Genomic DNA, 18004 nt, shown 5'->3' on the forward strand with positions numbered 1-18004 from the left:
AATTTTTATTATAAGGCTTTTTTTTGTAGTAGTAGTAGTATTAAACAAATAAGACCAATTCAGTTTAGACTAAATAATTCAAATACTCGCCCATAGACATGTAACCTGGATCAAAGATTATTCTCCTTTTATTTATTAAAATATTTCTGTATACATTATGTCATGTAAATATTACAAACTTGCGAATGTGAGAAGGATTTATATCTCCCAAAAGCATTATAAACTGGAATGGATTTATACTGTATATATACAGTATAGAGAGAAGACAAGAACAAGAGAGTGAGATCCGAAGGAAAGAAAGAGAGAGAGGAAGAGAGAGATCCATATGGTGATAGCTCTACTATTCCACACTGATCCCTTTTTCTGGCCCTTTTCATTTTTTTTTCTTTCAATTTCAGTTGCATATAACATGACACCTCACCTCACATGCTCGTCTCACACACTGTTAGGCGCACAGGCCCAGTGGAGAAATCAGACCAGGACAGAAGTGGTCAAAGATATCATCCCAGGGGGCTAAAACATCTGCTCGGAGAAGACCAGGCTATTTTTCCGACGAGTTAAACTGTCTGCCGCTTGGGCGTCTCGCATGGCCCCGGAGTTTGTCTAAATTCCACAGGATGAATTCACCAGCTTGACTTACAAGGACACTCCCCGAGGTGATGGCACGCTGTCAAGTCTCAATCTGTCTTTGTAAAAAAAAATAAAAATAAAAAACGGCGAGTGGCTAAAACTCGGTGTGGGTTTTTATTTATTTTTACTTTAAGTGAAGACAGGCGACAGACTGGAAGGAACACAGGATGTGGTCACTACGAGTCAACTCAGCCATAGCGAAACCATCTGCTGAAGGCTTGCGCTCAGGTACGGCTGGCAGGACGAGAAGAAAAGGGCTCGACACGGCCAGGTGTTTGTGTTTGCGTTAGGGATCTACCAGGCTAATCCGTCTGTAATAGCGAAGCTTCTTTCATGAGCTGAGGAAAGGGCTTCCAGTGCAGTTATTTGCAGTAAAGCCACACTGATGAGCCTGAAGGGCCGACTCCAATGCCATCAAGTGGGTGCAACCTGGCTCACGGAGAGCATCATCAGAGTGTTCGTTAAGACATTCCAGAGGTCATAAAAAGGGTGGGATGTTGTAACGATGCACGGGTCACATTTCTGAAAAATTCTCCAAATCTCTTCTCTGATTATTGTTTGTTTACAAATAGGTATTAGTTATAACAATGTTTATATATCACTAATAATTATAAAATAACTATAATAGCTAATAATATCACTGCATTGTTTCTTAAAACACTTTGAAGTGCAGAACCAGAGTGTTCATCACCCCGGGATTGATTAGCTAGCTGCACTGGGGGATGAGTTTAACCCTTAATTGAAGGAAGAGCTACATTTGGTAACCTACAAGTGCCAGTGTCAGTACCTCAAGCAAAAAAAAAAAAAAAAAACACTACTACATTTGTAGAGAATAAATATTTTTGTATTTTTGCACATTTTATGTTAATTATTTTATGTTTAACATTTTATGTTAACAGAGACATTTTATTACCCTAGACGGGTAAGGGAATGCTTATTTTTTTTTTTTTGTGGTATTGCAATTAGTGACCTATAAAAGGCTAAAACATAATTCTATTTAAATAAGAAAATGACCAATTGGATCCAAAACGTGAGAATCGACAGAAATATACAGTACACAGATGTTTCTTCATTTATGATGGGGTTATGCAATGCAAAAAATTAATGAATTCATGCGGAAAAAAAACGTAAGTCAAAAATGGAATTAATAGTGTTCTTAATAATGTCTGTATTGTATGTCATGGTTTAGCCTGGACTACCTTAAATACTGTATGCTTAAAAACACATACAGAAGTCTAGAGTTGAGGGAGTATTGTACTGAATCTTACTAGCCTGGAGAAACGAAATACAAAATTAAAATTCAAAATAAGTTTTTATTTATTTATTTATTTATTTATTTATTTATTTATACTAAATGTGTATTGCTGTCTCTATTCCAAAGTCGAAAAACAGTCAGTTGAACCACCGTAAGTCAATTATTATCTGTTGTATAAACAAATAAAATGATTTTTAAATAATGAAATGAAAAAATTATATACAGTATATATATATATATATATATATATATATATATATATATATATGGGAATTACTATCAATTAAATGGGAAATTAAAACCTCACTTTAATTTACTTTAAAAGAGTGGATGAAGCATACAAAGCACTGGGATTATAAAAAATATACATTTACAAAAACTATTCATTCACAACATGTATGTATTTATTGATTTGATTGTTTGATTAATTAATTGAGAAAATCACGCTAATGTGTCCGAAAAAACAATAAAAGCTAGCAGCGTTTATTCACGCAACATAACGGCCTAATTTCACATCCGTTTTGCTTTATACTGTAGGGTATTTTGCCAACTAGTGATATTTCTGAAGTCTTACAGTGTTGAATTATTCCCAGCTGCTGCTTAAATAACTTTAAATTCCAAATGAGCCGCAAATGATGAGAAAAAAAAAAAAAAAAGAGACTGTTCTGCTTTCTTTTCATAAACAATGAACAATGCAGTTTTGTCCAACAATTAACTCAGTCGCTAGCTGATTAATGAAACGGACTGCTGAATGAAACGAGAGCCGAGGGCTCGTGAGGAGAGATGTAAAGATCCGTATATGGGTCAGGCCTAATTGCGGTCGCTGCGCATAAAAGCGTTTATTGGTTTTTAGAGTAATGAAAGGAGCTTTGCACAAGCGAAGAAGAAATCTAATAAAGGCTAGAAGTACAAACAATACAAACATAAAGATTCTTTTTTTTCTAACATACATCCTCTACAGTCCAAGGTTCTGTATTATTAAAAACAGCACTGATATAGAGTATATAATGAATATTAATGTTCAAGACATATCTGCTTTATGAATATTAATGAGCAGTGGGAGGTGTCAGAGAGGAAAAAACTGCCTATACATTAAAAAATAAATATTTAGGTGTTAGGGGGAAAAAAAGTTGGTATTTAGATTTTGCACTCTGGCTAATTGTCAAACTGATCCTGATACAAAAAGATGGAGTAATTACCGAGGCCGTAGCAAGGACATGTTCAAGTCCCACCCTGAGACTGGATGTAAATAGAAGGTTGGTCTCATCATCTTTCTAATCGAGGGAGGTCATCCTCAAACTAATGACTCACAAAAGTTGCAATTAGAGCTTATTAATTATCCTCGGATTGTGCGCAGGGACCAAAACAAGGAGGCGATAGAAGTGTGTCTCTGTGTGGTGCATGAAAATAACATTCAGATTCCGTCTCCGCAGGTGAGCCATAACAAAACACGATGAGCATTCTGCCGAAGACGGAGACAAACACGGCGGCCTGCTGCGCCGGAGTAATTCCGAAACGGGTTTCAGAAAATCTGAGTTTCATAATAAGAACTTCAGCTGCGTGGACGGATCAATCAGCTCAATCAGTGAGTCAGAGAAACCACAGGCTTGGGAACAGTATGCAGAAAAATTACAGTATTTTCACAAACATTATTCATGGCCTGAGAGACAGAATTGCCAGGAAATTTGAACAACGAGTAACTTTGCAAAAACGTCTTGTAGCTTTCCACTAAATCAATAATGTCCTCTGCGGCATGACTTTTTTCTGCATCTTTGTTTAGTAAAATTCTGCCGAGAAAAAAAATATTTATACTGTAGATATCAGAATTCAGTGTAAATGTTGAAATGTATTTGAGTTAAGCTTAATGTATGAGGTTAATTTTACTAGCAGGAAATAAATAATAAGCAATGAATGTAGGCTTTGTGCATGTTTCTTAGTAATCACATTTGGTAAAAAAAAAGGGGGTTAAATGTTGACCAAAGGTTTTCTTTTACCACCTATTTTAGATCAGGTATGAAAATTAAAACTCCAGAGGCAGACGAATTAAGAACCTTTGCCTTAAGAACTGAAATTTTGCAAGATTTTTGTCTCAGCATCCGAAGCTTCTTCAACATACAAGTAAATGGATAAAGCCGCAACGAACGCCGGCTAAGATGCGTGTATATCCAGAACCCATTCAAAACTTGTTTGCGTCAGTGAAAAGCCAAGCAAGTTTACATAATTTTTTGTGGGGTTATTTTGGATTTTGTGCAGGATTTAGTGAAGACATACGGTAAAAAGAAGAAAATAGACAAATACCACTTCATCACTCAAGAACTATGAAGGGAGGGCAAACTTTTACTCTTTTACAGTCATACTGTATATTTTCGTTTATATCAAAATCAACTGCTCTGATGTAAAAAGTGACTCCAGAATGGCCGCTTCCATAAGTTTATTATTATTACCTACATCAAAAACTGAAGAAGTGCATGTGATTAGCTAATTAAAAAAAATATATATTATATTTTATTTATAGGGCTGCTAGCTAATTTATCATCATAATGCTAGAACAAAAGCAAAGAATTAAACTTTAGACGCAAAATGTGTCTCAGATAATCAATGACATTTCTGTGAAAAGTTTCCATAAGTATAAAAATGACTAAAATGTCATTTTTTATGTTATCACTTCTGGGCAAACAAACAATAAAACATTTTTACATTTCTCTTGAACTTGTTAAGTTGGCAGCTAAACACCCCCCTGTACTACACAGGACAAACTGCTAGTAGCAGCCTAGTTAGCAGTCAGCAATATAATTATATTAAGAAAGCACACAATTTTTTATTTTCAGAACAATAAGAAAATGTGGCAAATAAAGTTCCAAATATAAAAAAAGTACTTTTTTAAGAAGCTACAAATACAGCTCTTAAAAATGATTAGCAAACCTTATTGAAATATTTCCAGAATGTTATACGCAGCACAAAAACATCAAACAAACCCGGCTTAATCATTCCCAGAACATTATCCAATAACATTTCCAGATCCTACAAATATAGTACCTAAACCTTATGTTCAACAACATTGAAGAACCTACAGATATACAAACCAGAATGTTTTCCCAACAACATTCCCAGAACCCACAAATATACTGTAGTTCTTAGAACATTTAACAAACCTTGCTAAAATGCTTCTAGAACATTATCCAGCCATATTCCCAAAACCTCTAGAAAACTGCACAGTTTGTTCCATCTAAAAAGCGAAAAATTGCAACGATCTAAAAACATTTCCAAAACCTAAAAAAAATGAGTTACTTACAGTACCAAACCCTGTTTTAACATTCCCAGAATGTTCTCCAATAACATTTTCAGATCCTACAAATTTACTACTTAAAAGGTTTGAACAAACCTTGTTGAAATGTTCCTAGAACATTACCCAACATCTTGGGAACCTACACATATAGTTCTTAAACCATTTCCAGTAACGTTCCCAAAATAGAGAAACTGCACAGTCTTAACAATCTAAAAACATTCATCAAAACTAAAATTGTTTGCTGGGGAGCATCAAACATGGGTCATCCTTGCATAGACTTATATCCATATGTTATAATTATACATGCAAACATGTGCGACTGAGAAATCCAATCCGTGTTAAAACATCTGTTAGGTTCATTAGCTGCTTTGCACTGATGAGTCAGTGAAGGTTTGCTGCTATAGAAATCACTGCAGCTCGTTCCACACTCTCTCGTCCTGACTTTATAAAGGAAGTCCAAATCATGCGAACTGTTTACGCCTTTGAAGACATACATGCTTTTTCCTTTTTGCTAGCTATATGTCTGAATTTCTCCAAGCATGTGATGGTTTTCAGATTTGTAAGGTTTTCCTTCTTTCTTTTCCATTCATTAATCTTTTATGGTATGGTTTATGTTCTCGGTAATGACATTTTAAAAATCAGAACATGTGTTTTTCTATTGTTCTCATTATTGTTTTACACTGACATACTTGTACAAGGGGCGTTCAAGTCAACCCAGGACTTTCTACGTCAATGAAGCCGTAAAAGCGGTTGACATTACATTACAGCAGACTTCAAGCAAGGGTACGTTGAAGACGCTATTAGCCGCAGTGAAGAACCTGAACGGTGCCAACGTTTAAAAGAAGGCTGTACGCCGTGAATGACATGAAAGGTGGCACTGCAGAACGCCTCATCCTTGAAAACCGCATTCGCCAACGAGGCAGGAGAGACGCGTCTGTCTGTGGGAACTCGCCATACAATCATTCGCCAGCACCACTTGCAAATTACAAGAACTCAGCTTTGCTACATCCCCTGACCTCATTCCAAGCCATTTCTACATGTTTGGATCATTAAAGGATAAAAATACATACACTGTTCCATTATACTACCTCTTTCCAAAAAACACATTTTTGCTTTGCTAATATTTTGCATTGTGGCGCGAGTCAACAAATTACTGCTGAACGTAGCCTGGCCAGATTAGCCTTCCTAGGATAAACTGAGGTCTGCAGTTATTGTAGAATTGAAAAAGAAAAGAAAAAACTCCAGCATGTTTGCAGGCGTAATAACAGAAGAGTCCCTCGAATTGGCAGTGTTTGTGTTAGTCATTGTCAACCCTGGCGCGAGCTCGTAGTGTTTGTGCTAGTAATTAAGTGTGATACATCTAATCAGCCGCAATGCAGAAGGCAAAAACCGATATGACATGCGGTTACAATATCAGCGAGTGGGAGAGTGCAGATGTCTCCGCCAATTATCTACACCATCCCGAATGATTCCACGAGAAGGAAAAAAAAAATGATGTACTGTAGCACGGCAAGCCGGGCGACTCCGGAGAGCCACTCGGTGAATCGCTCACACCCCCGTGAGCGAGGAAAGCAAATGTCTCGTACGAGGAGCTACTTAATCAGAGCGTCCCATGTGACTTACATAATAGCACTAATATTGTATCCACCCTCTCTGGGTCTCTCGGAGAACCTGTGTGATTAATATCTGGGATAAAGCAGTGGACAGTAGCGCTGGATACATCACTGTCAGGTGACGGAGGAGACACTCACAGCTCTCCACCCAGCCTGAGGGAGAAAATATCAACCCGGGCTTCTTCTTTTTTTTAATTAAAAAGATCCAGCTCAGTTCCTGCATGACTCGGACGCTCCCTCCGGCCTTGTCTCGTGCTTCTGTGACTCTGACTGGCTTCTGCAATCTGCGTTAGTCATCCTGAGTTTATTTTCAACACCTCGTATAGCACTAAACATGACTGTTTAACCAACAGGAGGGTCTAAAAAAAAAAGTTCCCATCAAGATTGCTTTCTTCTTTACTTTCTGTCTTTTGATTTAGAAAAGCAATATTGTAGTCACATAGCATTTCTCAAAACTTGTTTTCTCCGCTCTGGCCATCCTTTCTTTCTAGGAATAAAAAGATCCTGTAGATACACTCTATTTCTTAAACATTCCATTTTTCTTCCTTTTGCAATTCCCTTAAATTTTACACTTCTTTGTTACTTTTTTTCTTAGTATCTATTCTTCCCTCTTTCCTTCCATTCTTTGAGAAAAAAACTTCCCTCCTTCATTCCTTCTTTCCTTCCTTCTTTCTAAATTCAAAAATTCTAAATTAAAACTTTCTAATTCTTGTTTTCTCTCTCCATTCTGTTTCATTAGATTCTTTCTTTCTTTCTTTCTTTCTTTCTGTCTTTCTTTTTTTGTCTACTTTCCATACATCCTTTTTGATAAAAATGTGCTTCGTTTCTTCCTCCCTCCCAATCCCCCCCTCCTTCCCTCTCCTCCTTGCTTCCTTCCTTTTGTTCCAAAGATGGAAAGACCATCTTGGCAACTTTTTAATTCTTGTTTTCCCTCTCCATTTTGTTCCACTGATTGATTGATTGATTTCTTTCTTCTTAGTAGCTTTCTAGTTCTTGTTTTCTCTCTCCGTTTTGTTAATTTAATTTCTTTCTTTCTTTCTTTCTTTCTTTCTTTCTTTCTTTTTGTCCACCTTTCTCACTTCCCTTTTTTATTTTGATTTATTGATTGATTTTTTCTTTCATTCCTATTTTTGTTTTCCTCCCTTCCTTCCTTTTTGATTGTGAAAAAAGCACACTTTCTTTCTTTCACTCTGTCTCTGGTTTGTTTTTTTGTTATTTTCCTCTGTCCTTTCATTTATCTTATATATATATATATATATATATATATATATATATATATATATATATATATATATATATAAAATTTTCTTTATCTAAGGTTTTATTTCTTATTATTTTTATTTCACCCTGTTACATTTATTTGTTTCTTTTTTCAGTTTTCTAATTCTTGCTTTCTCTTTCCATTTTGCTTGTTTTATTAATTATACTATTCTTCTGTTTTTCATTCTTTCCATTCTTTCTTTCTAACTTTCTTTTTTGCTTACTTGCTGCTATATACATTACTACACTTTCAGCATGATGATTGTCTCTGGGATGCGACTGCTGTTTTCACAAACATGAGACCAACGTTTCTGTGATTTCTGACTCAGGATCTCTAGAGAACCCTGGCTCTAAACGCACACCTGATAACACCTCCAATCACGTCCTAATAGCTCGTTTGTTCAGAACAGTGAGTGGAGATCTCTGAGGCCGTGTGCAGAGATCCTCTCGCCACACAGTTCCTGCATAGTCTGAAACGTTCTTGCTCCGTTCTCCCCTCTGAGAGCTGCGAGATAATTACTACAGGATGTCCTCTGGGTTCAACTTGTTAGTGATGATGGGTGGATGTCAGAGAGAGAGAGTGTATTAAGCCAAAGCTCTTGTTTTGGGGTGAGCGATAAGCCCCGTTACGCCTCTCTTAGCTTTAGGATCCTGAAAATTAATGAGGTCCTCAGAACACGGTCAGCTAAATATAACACCATCACAAACCCACGTGATAGGAAGCGTGCACAGGAGATATGGACATTGTAACTTCTCTAGGATGTACACATCAAGGTAACTTGTGCTCTAGAAAAATCACGTCAAGATAACTTGGGCTCTAGAACATTTGCAGCAAGGTAACTTGGGCTGTAGAACATTCACACAAAGGTAACTTGGGCTCTAGTACTGTATGCACATTCACTAAGGTCACTAAGTTGTTGTCAGTGTTGTTAATGAGCAGGGCACAAAATGCACTTCAAAAGCACAAAATGCACTTCACTTTGAATACTGTAAAATGTCCTCCTGCAGTGAAAATAATGGCAGTTTTGTTCACTGCATTTTTCTATCACCCATGGTGGGTTTAATGGGTGTAAAAGACAGGTTAAGGTAAGCTGCTCAGAAATTTCATGGTTCATTTTAGCAGGAAAGGTCTAACAGCCGAGGTACTTTACTTCTTTAATCGTCGAGCACAATCTAAGATTCCAGCGTGTAAGCACTCGGGCAACCAGTATCACTCACTCACTCACTCATTGTCTATAAGACTTTATCCTGTATACAGAGTTGTGTGGGGCTCATTTGGGCCTATTCGAGGAGGCTTAAGGCATGAGGTGGGGTACACCCTGGACAGGGTGCCAATCCATCACAGAGCACACATACACAACTACAATTTGTGAACACCAATTAGCCTAATCTGCATGTCTTTGGACTGTGAGAGGAAACCGGAGTACATGTAGGAAAGCAGCCAAGCATGGAAAGAGCATCCAAACTCCATGCACACAGAGACAGGAATCGAGCCTGGCGGGGAATCGAACCCCTGACCCTGGAGGTGCAAGGCGACAGTGCTAACCACTACATCACCATGATGAGTTTCTGCAAGGCCTGCTAATATTTTGTAAGCTGGAGAAGGAAGTTATCAAATCTCTAGTCAAACCGATTTGAAGCGAATCGGAATTTCTCAGGTGAAGTTAAAAGTTGTGTAGAATGTACGTGACACGTGGTCAACTGTATACAATGTGTACACAGGGGCAGTGGCCGCTCAGAGGGCTAAGACACTAAATTACTGATCGGGAGATCGACGGTTTGGTTCCCAGCTCCACCAAGTTGCCACTGTTGGGCCCTTAACCCTAACTGCTCCAGGGGCGCCGTATCATGGCTGACCCTGCGCTCTGACCCCAGTTACACTGGGATATGCGAAGAAGGAATTTCACTGTGCTGTAATGTATATGTGACAAATAAAAACTTAACAACGCAGTTTCTAGGATATATATATATATATATTTTTTTTTTTTATTATTATTATTATTTTTTCTTGCAAATATGTCCAGTTCAGGTGAACTGGGTAAAAATAGGAAGAACCAGGTTCTACTAAAAAAAAAGTAAATAAATAAATAAATAATAATACAGTTTACAAACAAGATCCGCTCTGGAAGAACGTTTGTAAGTTTGATTTGTTCAAAAGTCAGATACTCCTTTGAAACAAATATGCAACGTAAAGCATAAGGCATAAAAAAAGCACATACCTGTACAGGTTTGTTGCTTTGGTTTCACATTATACTCTTGCAAGACTGCACCTTCAAATTGGGAATATCCCGGTGACACAGCAGGGTCACCTGACCTCGTTTAAAGGAAGCCCGGGAAGATGTCCGGGGGAAGGATGACACTACATGGTGTTTTCTGCATGCCTAAATGGACGCCATTTTGTCTCAGAGCTGTTTTCCACCGTATTGGACTGTGAAATCGGTCTTGTTAATGATTTTCCAAAATTCGGATTAATCACCACCATGACAGCTTTACAGGACAGACATTTTCTATCATAGTGCTTCTGGACTGATTTATTAAAACCGGTAAGGCGACTTATTTTTCCCGCAAACACACATGCACACACACATACAATAGAACAAACTTTTTTTATACATTTACTTACACACTGAAAATATTGTATATAGTTGTAAATATTGATATCTGGTGCACTGCGGGGTCTATTTTTTGTACAACACACATGAGCTACTCATGAAAGTTTGTAGATCCGCGGTCCATTAGTATCTGGAAATTCTTAACCTGAATGTTCGTAAGTCATTTAAAATGACAATTGAACATAAACTCCATTGTTTAATGTATGTGAACTGATCTCTGAGCTGTGAACTTGCACGTCACTGTAGGCTCCTCCTCTTTTTTGTTTCTTGTCTTTTTATTCTCTTAGTATTTAACGCACACTTTCTTGTTAGGAATCTTAAGCAGTAATTCCGTGACTCGAAGACAAAGAGAAAAAAAAGTGGCGAAAAAAGCCGGATGTGCTCGTCAGCAACAAGAGCCGCTGCATAAATCATCACAGCTCCGAGATGAAAACAGTTATTTACCCAAAGGTCATTTAACGAAAATCCTCTCCAGATGTGTGTGTGTGTGTTTTTTACTCCTTCAAAAAACCAATGCCATGAATCCACTAAACATCCCAAGTAAAAAAAAAAAACTAGCGCTGTCAAGAGAAGACATGAAGAACGTGAAGGAGAGCTAACCATGTTGTGAAGATCGTTAAAAACAAAAAGTTGTCTTGATTTAATAGTTTATTCTGTTTTCTTTTTCTACATGTCAAATCTTTTTAAAATGCTTATTTTGTTTAAAGGCATTTAGCGATTAATCATTTCCTATATAATATTTTGGCAAGTGTTTAAAAAAAAAAGTCCTAGCATGCTGTATTTTTTATGACTTCATAATAATATTTTATTCCTGAATAATATCATTTGGTTTGGCTAACAGGGAGCAGAGTTAAAAAAGGTGCAGTGTTCAAAGGAGGTGAAGAGGCGGGTACAGGCAGGTTGGAATGGGTGGAGAAAAGTGTCAGGTGTGTTGTGCGATAAAAGAGTATCAGCGAGAATGAAAAGAAAGGTGTACAGGACAGTGGTGAGACCAGCGATGCTCTACGGCTTAGAGACAGTGGCACTGAAGAAAAGACAGGAGGCAGAGTTGGAGGTAGCAGAGCTGAAGATGTTGAGGTTCTCTTTGGGAGTGACAAGGATGGATAGGATCAAGAATGAGTTTATCAGAGGGACAACCCACGTTAGATGTTTTGGAGATAAAGTCAGAAAGGCCAGATTGAGGTGGTTTGGACATGTTCAGAGGAGAGATGGTGAATATATCGGTAGAAGGATGCTGAGGTTGGAACTTCCAGGCAGGAGGTCTAGAGGAAGACCAAAGAGGAGATTTATGGATGCAGTGAGAGAGGACATGAAGTTAGTTGGTGTGAGAGAAGAGGATGCAGAGGATAGGGTTAGATGGAGGCAGATGATTCGCTGTGGAGACCCCTGAAAGGGAACAGCCCAAAGACAAAGAAGATGTGGTTTGGCTAATGGAAATTCTAGCCGAACATGAACGAAGGGTAAGGGTGTTACTGTGTGTGAGAGACTCTCCTCTTCATCTGTACTTCAACCCAGAGACGTGTGATTAAACACGAAGATAAAGCGGCGCTTCTTCTCCTTCACGCTAGCGTCGACTCGGCGCTGACGAGGATTTGAGGATTCTCTCAGCGCCCGAGCTTCAAAGACATTCCCCCAGTGCCAATTACTCCTGCCTTCTAAACCTCCTCCTAATCAGATCCCTTCAATTAGCCAATTTTAATATAGATTTTTTTAATTGGGATATTTTAATTCAGCGTCAGGCTGACACTTGAGACAAGCGTGTATTAGAATTTCTCATACTTCTTAATTAAGCTTCAAACGCTGCACTCTAAACATCTCGGTGAGAACGCAGGAGTTTACTTCATTTGACAAACTTTTAAAATTTATTATTTAAGTTCGGAACTTGAAAAAAATTTCAAGATTTTAACTCCAACAACAGTAAATCAATAAATCGACCAGAAGCTTTGATATAAACCTTTATTTTCTCTCTCTTTCTTTCTCTCTTTTTCTTTTTTCTTTTAGTTTTTATATTTTTTGCAATTTAATTGTATTTAAAAAAATCCTTTCCTCCTTACCTTTTTTGCTTCTCTGATTTTCTTTTACTTCTCTTTTATTGTTTAATTCATTTGCTCTGCCTTTTTTCCTCTTTATAAATATCTAAGCCTTTCGAAATTGTGATTTATTTCAACATTTGCTTGTTCATTTTTTTTTCTTCTTGGCTATAGATCTTCTTTTCTTTTTTCTTCCTTCCTACCTTCCTTCCTTCTCTTTGTGCTTTAACTATTTCCCTTATTCCTCTATTGTCCCCTCTTTTTTCTCTTCATGCATTTTTTCTTTTTTTGCCATTTTAAATGCCGTCATTATTCATTCCATCCATTTTCTTTTTCTTTCGTTCTTTCTTTCTTTCTTTCTTTCTTTCTTTCTTTCTTTCTTTCTTTTTGTCTTATTTATTACTTCCTTGTTGATATATATTTTCTTTTCCCTTATTTTTTATTGTGTCTTTTCCTTTGTTTTTTTTATCTTTCTTTCTTTCTTTTTTTCTTTCTTTCTTTCTTCCCTTTTTTCTGTATTTATTCCTTAAATTGTTTGCATTGTTCCTTCCTTTCTTCCTTTCTGTTTACACAAATTGTATCTTTATGATTTAAATTATTTGTCCATATTCCCTTTTATCTCTTTCTCTTACTTTTTTCCAGCATTTTTTATTCTTTTATACCTTTACTCTTTTTTCCTTCTTTCTTTCTTCCTTTTTATGCTTTTCTCTGTTTTTTTTCCACATTTTCTCATTCTCCTATTACTTTTCCTTTTGCTCTATCTTTTTGTGCCTGACTTTTCTCTTTTACAATTTTCATCACTGTCTTTCACACGTTCCCTTCCTTTCTCTTTTTATCCTGTAGTTTTTACCTTTATTTATGTGAGAAGATATAAGCTGCTGGAATCGAGCAACACAACTTACAATTAGCAAACAAGCTGAATGTGTACAGACAGTTAGAGTCGGGTGAAATATCACATACAGTGCATGAACAAACTAATGATGGACTTGAAGACTGAAATAAATGAAAATCAGGACATAAAGACTCTGGCGTGGCCATGAGTTCTATTATCCGCAGCGTTAGTGTGTGTGTGTGTGTGTGTGTGTGTGTGTGTGTATACAAGCTGAATGTCTACATTCAGCCTCCATCACCTGCTTCAGCTGTTTAATTGGCTTTGATTTATGAGCTTATTTAGGTGTTATAAGCGCTCGGTGTTTCTCTTGTAGCTCAGTGGGGATTTTTTTTTCCCGGTTAATTTTTAATCACCTCGCTGTAACACAGCTGTGAAACAATAAGCAATTAGATTTTTTTCTTTCTTTCTTTTTTATTTTTTTTGCCTCTCGACTATTCTATTCTGGCTCGTGTACCGTCTCTGAGCCGAGAGCCGCGAGCTTTCATCACATCACATCACATCACACCGGGCTCACTGCAGCACGAGGAGAGAAACAAGAATGTTCAAATGAAAACGCACTGAAAACGATCTGCCGCAAATTGGCCGGGACAAAGTCTCCTGACCCGACGACACGAAATTCACCACATAAAGGGAAGATTTTTCTATCGAGGAGATCCCATCCTGGCGCAGGCCTAATGAATTATGACCACGCCGGGGATGAAATCGCATTACCAGAATAAGCTGATAGTCACATGTAATGCGAGACGGAGATAAAAGCGCCAGCTGCATTATTCAGACGTACAAAGAGCCTCAAGGAGGGAAAAAAAAGCTTTGTCGGCCAGACAGTCGGGTCTACCTTATCATTTACTCGAGTTTTTCCATAATCAGATGGAAGATTTAGAGACAGACACAACACACACACACACACACCGTTCAAAACAGGAGTGACATCACACCGAGGTGTTGACAATATGGCACAAAATCTAATAGTCTTGGCTTGCGATTATTAAATAAGACCGTCATCTGGTCGTGTGACACAGTGCTGACCAATAGGGCTGTTTACATAAAATAAATTTAAAAGCAATGAAATGTTATAAACCTTACGCAGTGGAATGTACTGTAGTTATGAATGCATAACACGTTAGATGCCTTCTGGAACTACAATGTAATATGAGTTCTCACTTATGCTGAAGACACTCGTACTGAGCGTATACACCGTTACAGTGTTACCTACTGACACTGGAGACTCCTTACATAAACATAAAAAAAAACTGAGTATTATTATAGAAAATGTCAAACGATCAACATTTATGCTGTTCTGAGACACATTGTTGCATTTATGATTCATCACCAAAGAAACAATAATTTGGCATTAATGATGGATGGAATTAATGTCAGAATGGATCAACCAATCAACAGCTTCAAACGCTTCAAATCTCTCTCTCTCTCTCTCTCTCTCTCTCTCTCTCTGCTCCACTCTTTTTCTTTTCTTTTTGATTTTTCTTTAGGTGTTCTTGTCTTTTATGCAATTCTCATTTTTTCTTTATTAATTTCTTCTCTCTCTCTTTCTCTATCTTTTTTTAATTCCTCCCTTCTTAGGTTTCTACTTCTTGCTCACCCTTTCTGTTTGTTTTTCCTCCTTCTTCTTTCTTTCTTTCTTTCTTTCTTTCTTTCTTTCTTTTTTTCTTTCTTTCTTTCTTTCTTTCCTGTTTTCTCTCTCTCCCTTTTTATTCCTTTCTTCCTCTTTCTTTCCTACTTCATTTCTTGGTTTGTTACATCTTGTTCTCTCTTTCACTCTTTCTCTCTCTCTCTTCCTTCCTTCCTTTCCTCTGTTCCTTTTTTAATCACTGATTTTTTTTCATTCTCATTATTATTAGTTTTTTTTACTTCCTTTTGTCTTTTCATTATACTTTTCCCCTACATTTTTATTTACCAGTCTTTTTAAATTGTATTTTATATCACCTTGTTTGTTTCTTTCATATTTATTTCATATCATGAGTTTAGTTTTTTTTTTTGAGTTTACGATGTACAGTAGCCAAACGGTACAGTAGGAAAGATGCTTTTTATCAGTGATATATATTAAAAAAAACACAGCCTAAATGACCAGCTCTGCAGATACAAGTAAGTAAGAAGAGGTAGTAGAATGGTATATTGGTACAAAAAAAATATTGATTTTTAAGTATTTGCAAAAAAACTTTCTTTGGTTGGAGATAAAAGGAAAAAGTTTCTAATTAGTGCAATGCCTTTAGTTTCTTGAGCAAAAAAGTCAAACCCCGCACTTTGCCTTTAACTTAAATAAGATATTGTGTTAGACCGTGCTGTGTATATGCCGTGTCCCAGATTTAATAGCAGCACTGCGCACTGCTGAGTCTTTGGTTCTGATCAAGTGGAACTCTGCAATTTCTCCTCGAGAGCTTCACTGCTCCAGTACACACACAATGCACACCAATTTGGTGCGAGCACAATTCAGTACACATTGCGATTTGGTGCTCGGCGCTTCACCAAAAAAAAAAAAAAAAAAAAAAAGACTTCCCTTTTTGTTCCAGTCACAGTGAGGGAGCCACGAGCACAAAACAGCCGCTGCCCCCGGTCGCCTCCGGATCCTCATACGTGCTCTCTGAAGCATGAGGTCGGAAAAGGGCCTTGAGGCCGTGTTACTTAAAGACCGACGCTGACAAGAGAACAAGCTGACCTGAATGCGGTCTTCACATCCAAAAACCACTTCTCTTTCTCAGCACTAAACTAGCATGACAATAAATAAAACTGTTATCCAAAAAAGAAAAAAGCGATTCTGCAAGAAAAAAAAAAAAAAAAACTCTGCGTATTGAGACATAGCAAGTCACACTGACAGGTTTCTTTGTTTCCCTTTTACATGGACCCAGGACTAACCCCAGACTAACTTCAGTGTCTCTGCTCTTCAATGAATATCTCTGGGAAAAATAATGTTGAAACACAACGCCTGCACCCAAAGTAATGCAGGTGTTTCACATTGTAATTGCTCATCTTTACAAATTCTACCAAACGCCTCTCAACATAGGTTCTATTACAAGACATGCCTTTTTGTTGGACTCAACTCTCCTGTTCTTTCTGAAAATCCACTTTGTCTCAGTTGATGGTCTTTTAACGTGTGGTTTGTCTTCAGTGCTGGTTTCCCTCTTCTTCATCCATCATGTGCACATTGCGCTTGTCAATGGTGTCATCTCCATAAACAATCTCTAGCACAGTGGAAGAACATCAACTGCATCAAATGCATGGCTTGTGTAGAAGACTATGTTAAGTAGCTTTATATAGTTAGTTGGTTTGCTGATTTGGTGGTCTGAGGATCCAGGTTCGAGCCTCACTGTTGGTGGGCTGCCGCAGTAAATGCAGTGAATGCAGTGCCGGTTTTTGTAGGGAGGGAGGATAAAAGTGTTTTGCTTGCAGAGAATAAATGTAAAGAAATAATTAAAGCAAAATTCTGCCCATCGTACCTCTAAAGATAAAGAGGGAACGGACACAATTTGTGAAAGCGTCAGTGCCACCTTTCAGTTTGTTTGTACCCCCAAGGAGTGAGAAACACAGGGAAACGCTTGTGTTAAACACCACATGCGATTAAAAATAAATAAGATATTTCGGTTTTGTCCAAACGTATCATTTATGAGCTCTGTGTCACTTAGGCCTTGTTCATACGGGCGTTAAAATCGAGCGTTTTTCTTGCGTTTGTTGCGTCCGGTGAGTGCGGATCAAGCGGCGAGTGTTTTTTTCACATAGGAGTCAATGACAGTGTTCACACGCACTTTGGTGACGTGCGTTTGTCCGGCTGCGCGTTTATATGGCATCAAAAAAACGTTGCATGCAGCTTTTTCTTGGCGTTCAAAACCCAACGAACGCAAGGAAACCGCTTCTAGTGCGTTTTCTTCACGTTCATTTTACGCTTCGGAGGACCGGATATATCCCATGATCCTACATGCTACAAATACTGTAGGGAAATGCGGAAAAAGGCAAAATAAAAAAAAATAATTGTTGAAAAACTTTTCTTCATATACCACAAAAAAAAACCTTCCTTTAATCCGACCTTGTGCAATCAGAGAGTGAACCCGGTAGCAGCGGGCTTTCATATCCAGTTCCCGACACACTGCCCCCACAGGTTAGCAGACAAACTACAATATGGGCTGCAGGCTGACGTTAGACAGAGACAAACAAACGCCGGTGTAGAGGTAAATCAAGCCCCACTACAAAACCCAACATAAACGTCTGGGACATTCAGAGCAAGTTCGTTTATCCAAAAACTTAATGCCCGTGTGAACAAGGCCTTAATGTTACTAAAACGTCTCTGCCTGAATGCCATTTCCTCGCTACTCCTAACCAGTTAGGACGACTCTAGAGCTCTCCTACATTTTTGTGAAGGTAGTAGTGATTTCCTATTTTAAGAATTTTAATAAATAGCTCTTATTCCTACTCCTGAAAG

The 18004-nt window shown here is 37.7% G+C and overlaps 1 protein-coding gene across 23 annotated transcripts in view; it reads right to left on the bottom strand.

Moving 5' to 3' along the window:
• Window positions 1-18004, bottom strand: part of LOC128508286 (neurexin-1a-like) — a 359836-nt gene that overhangs the window by 49348 nt on the left and 292484 nt on the right. The gene's annotated exons all lie outside the window — the stretch shown is intronic.

This window comes from Clarias gariepinus, chromosome 20, assembly GCF_024256425.1.
Source record: "Clarias gariepinus isolate MV-2021 ecotype Netherlands chromosome 20, CGAR_prim_01v2, whole genome shotgun sequence".
NCBI classification, from domain to species: domain Eukaryota; kingdom Metazoa; phylum Chordata; class Actinopteri; order Siluriformes; family Clariidae; genus Clarias; species Clarias gariepinus.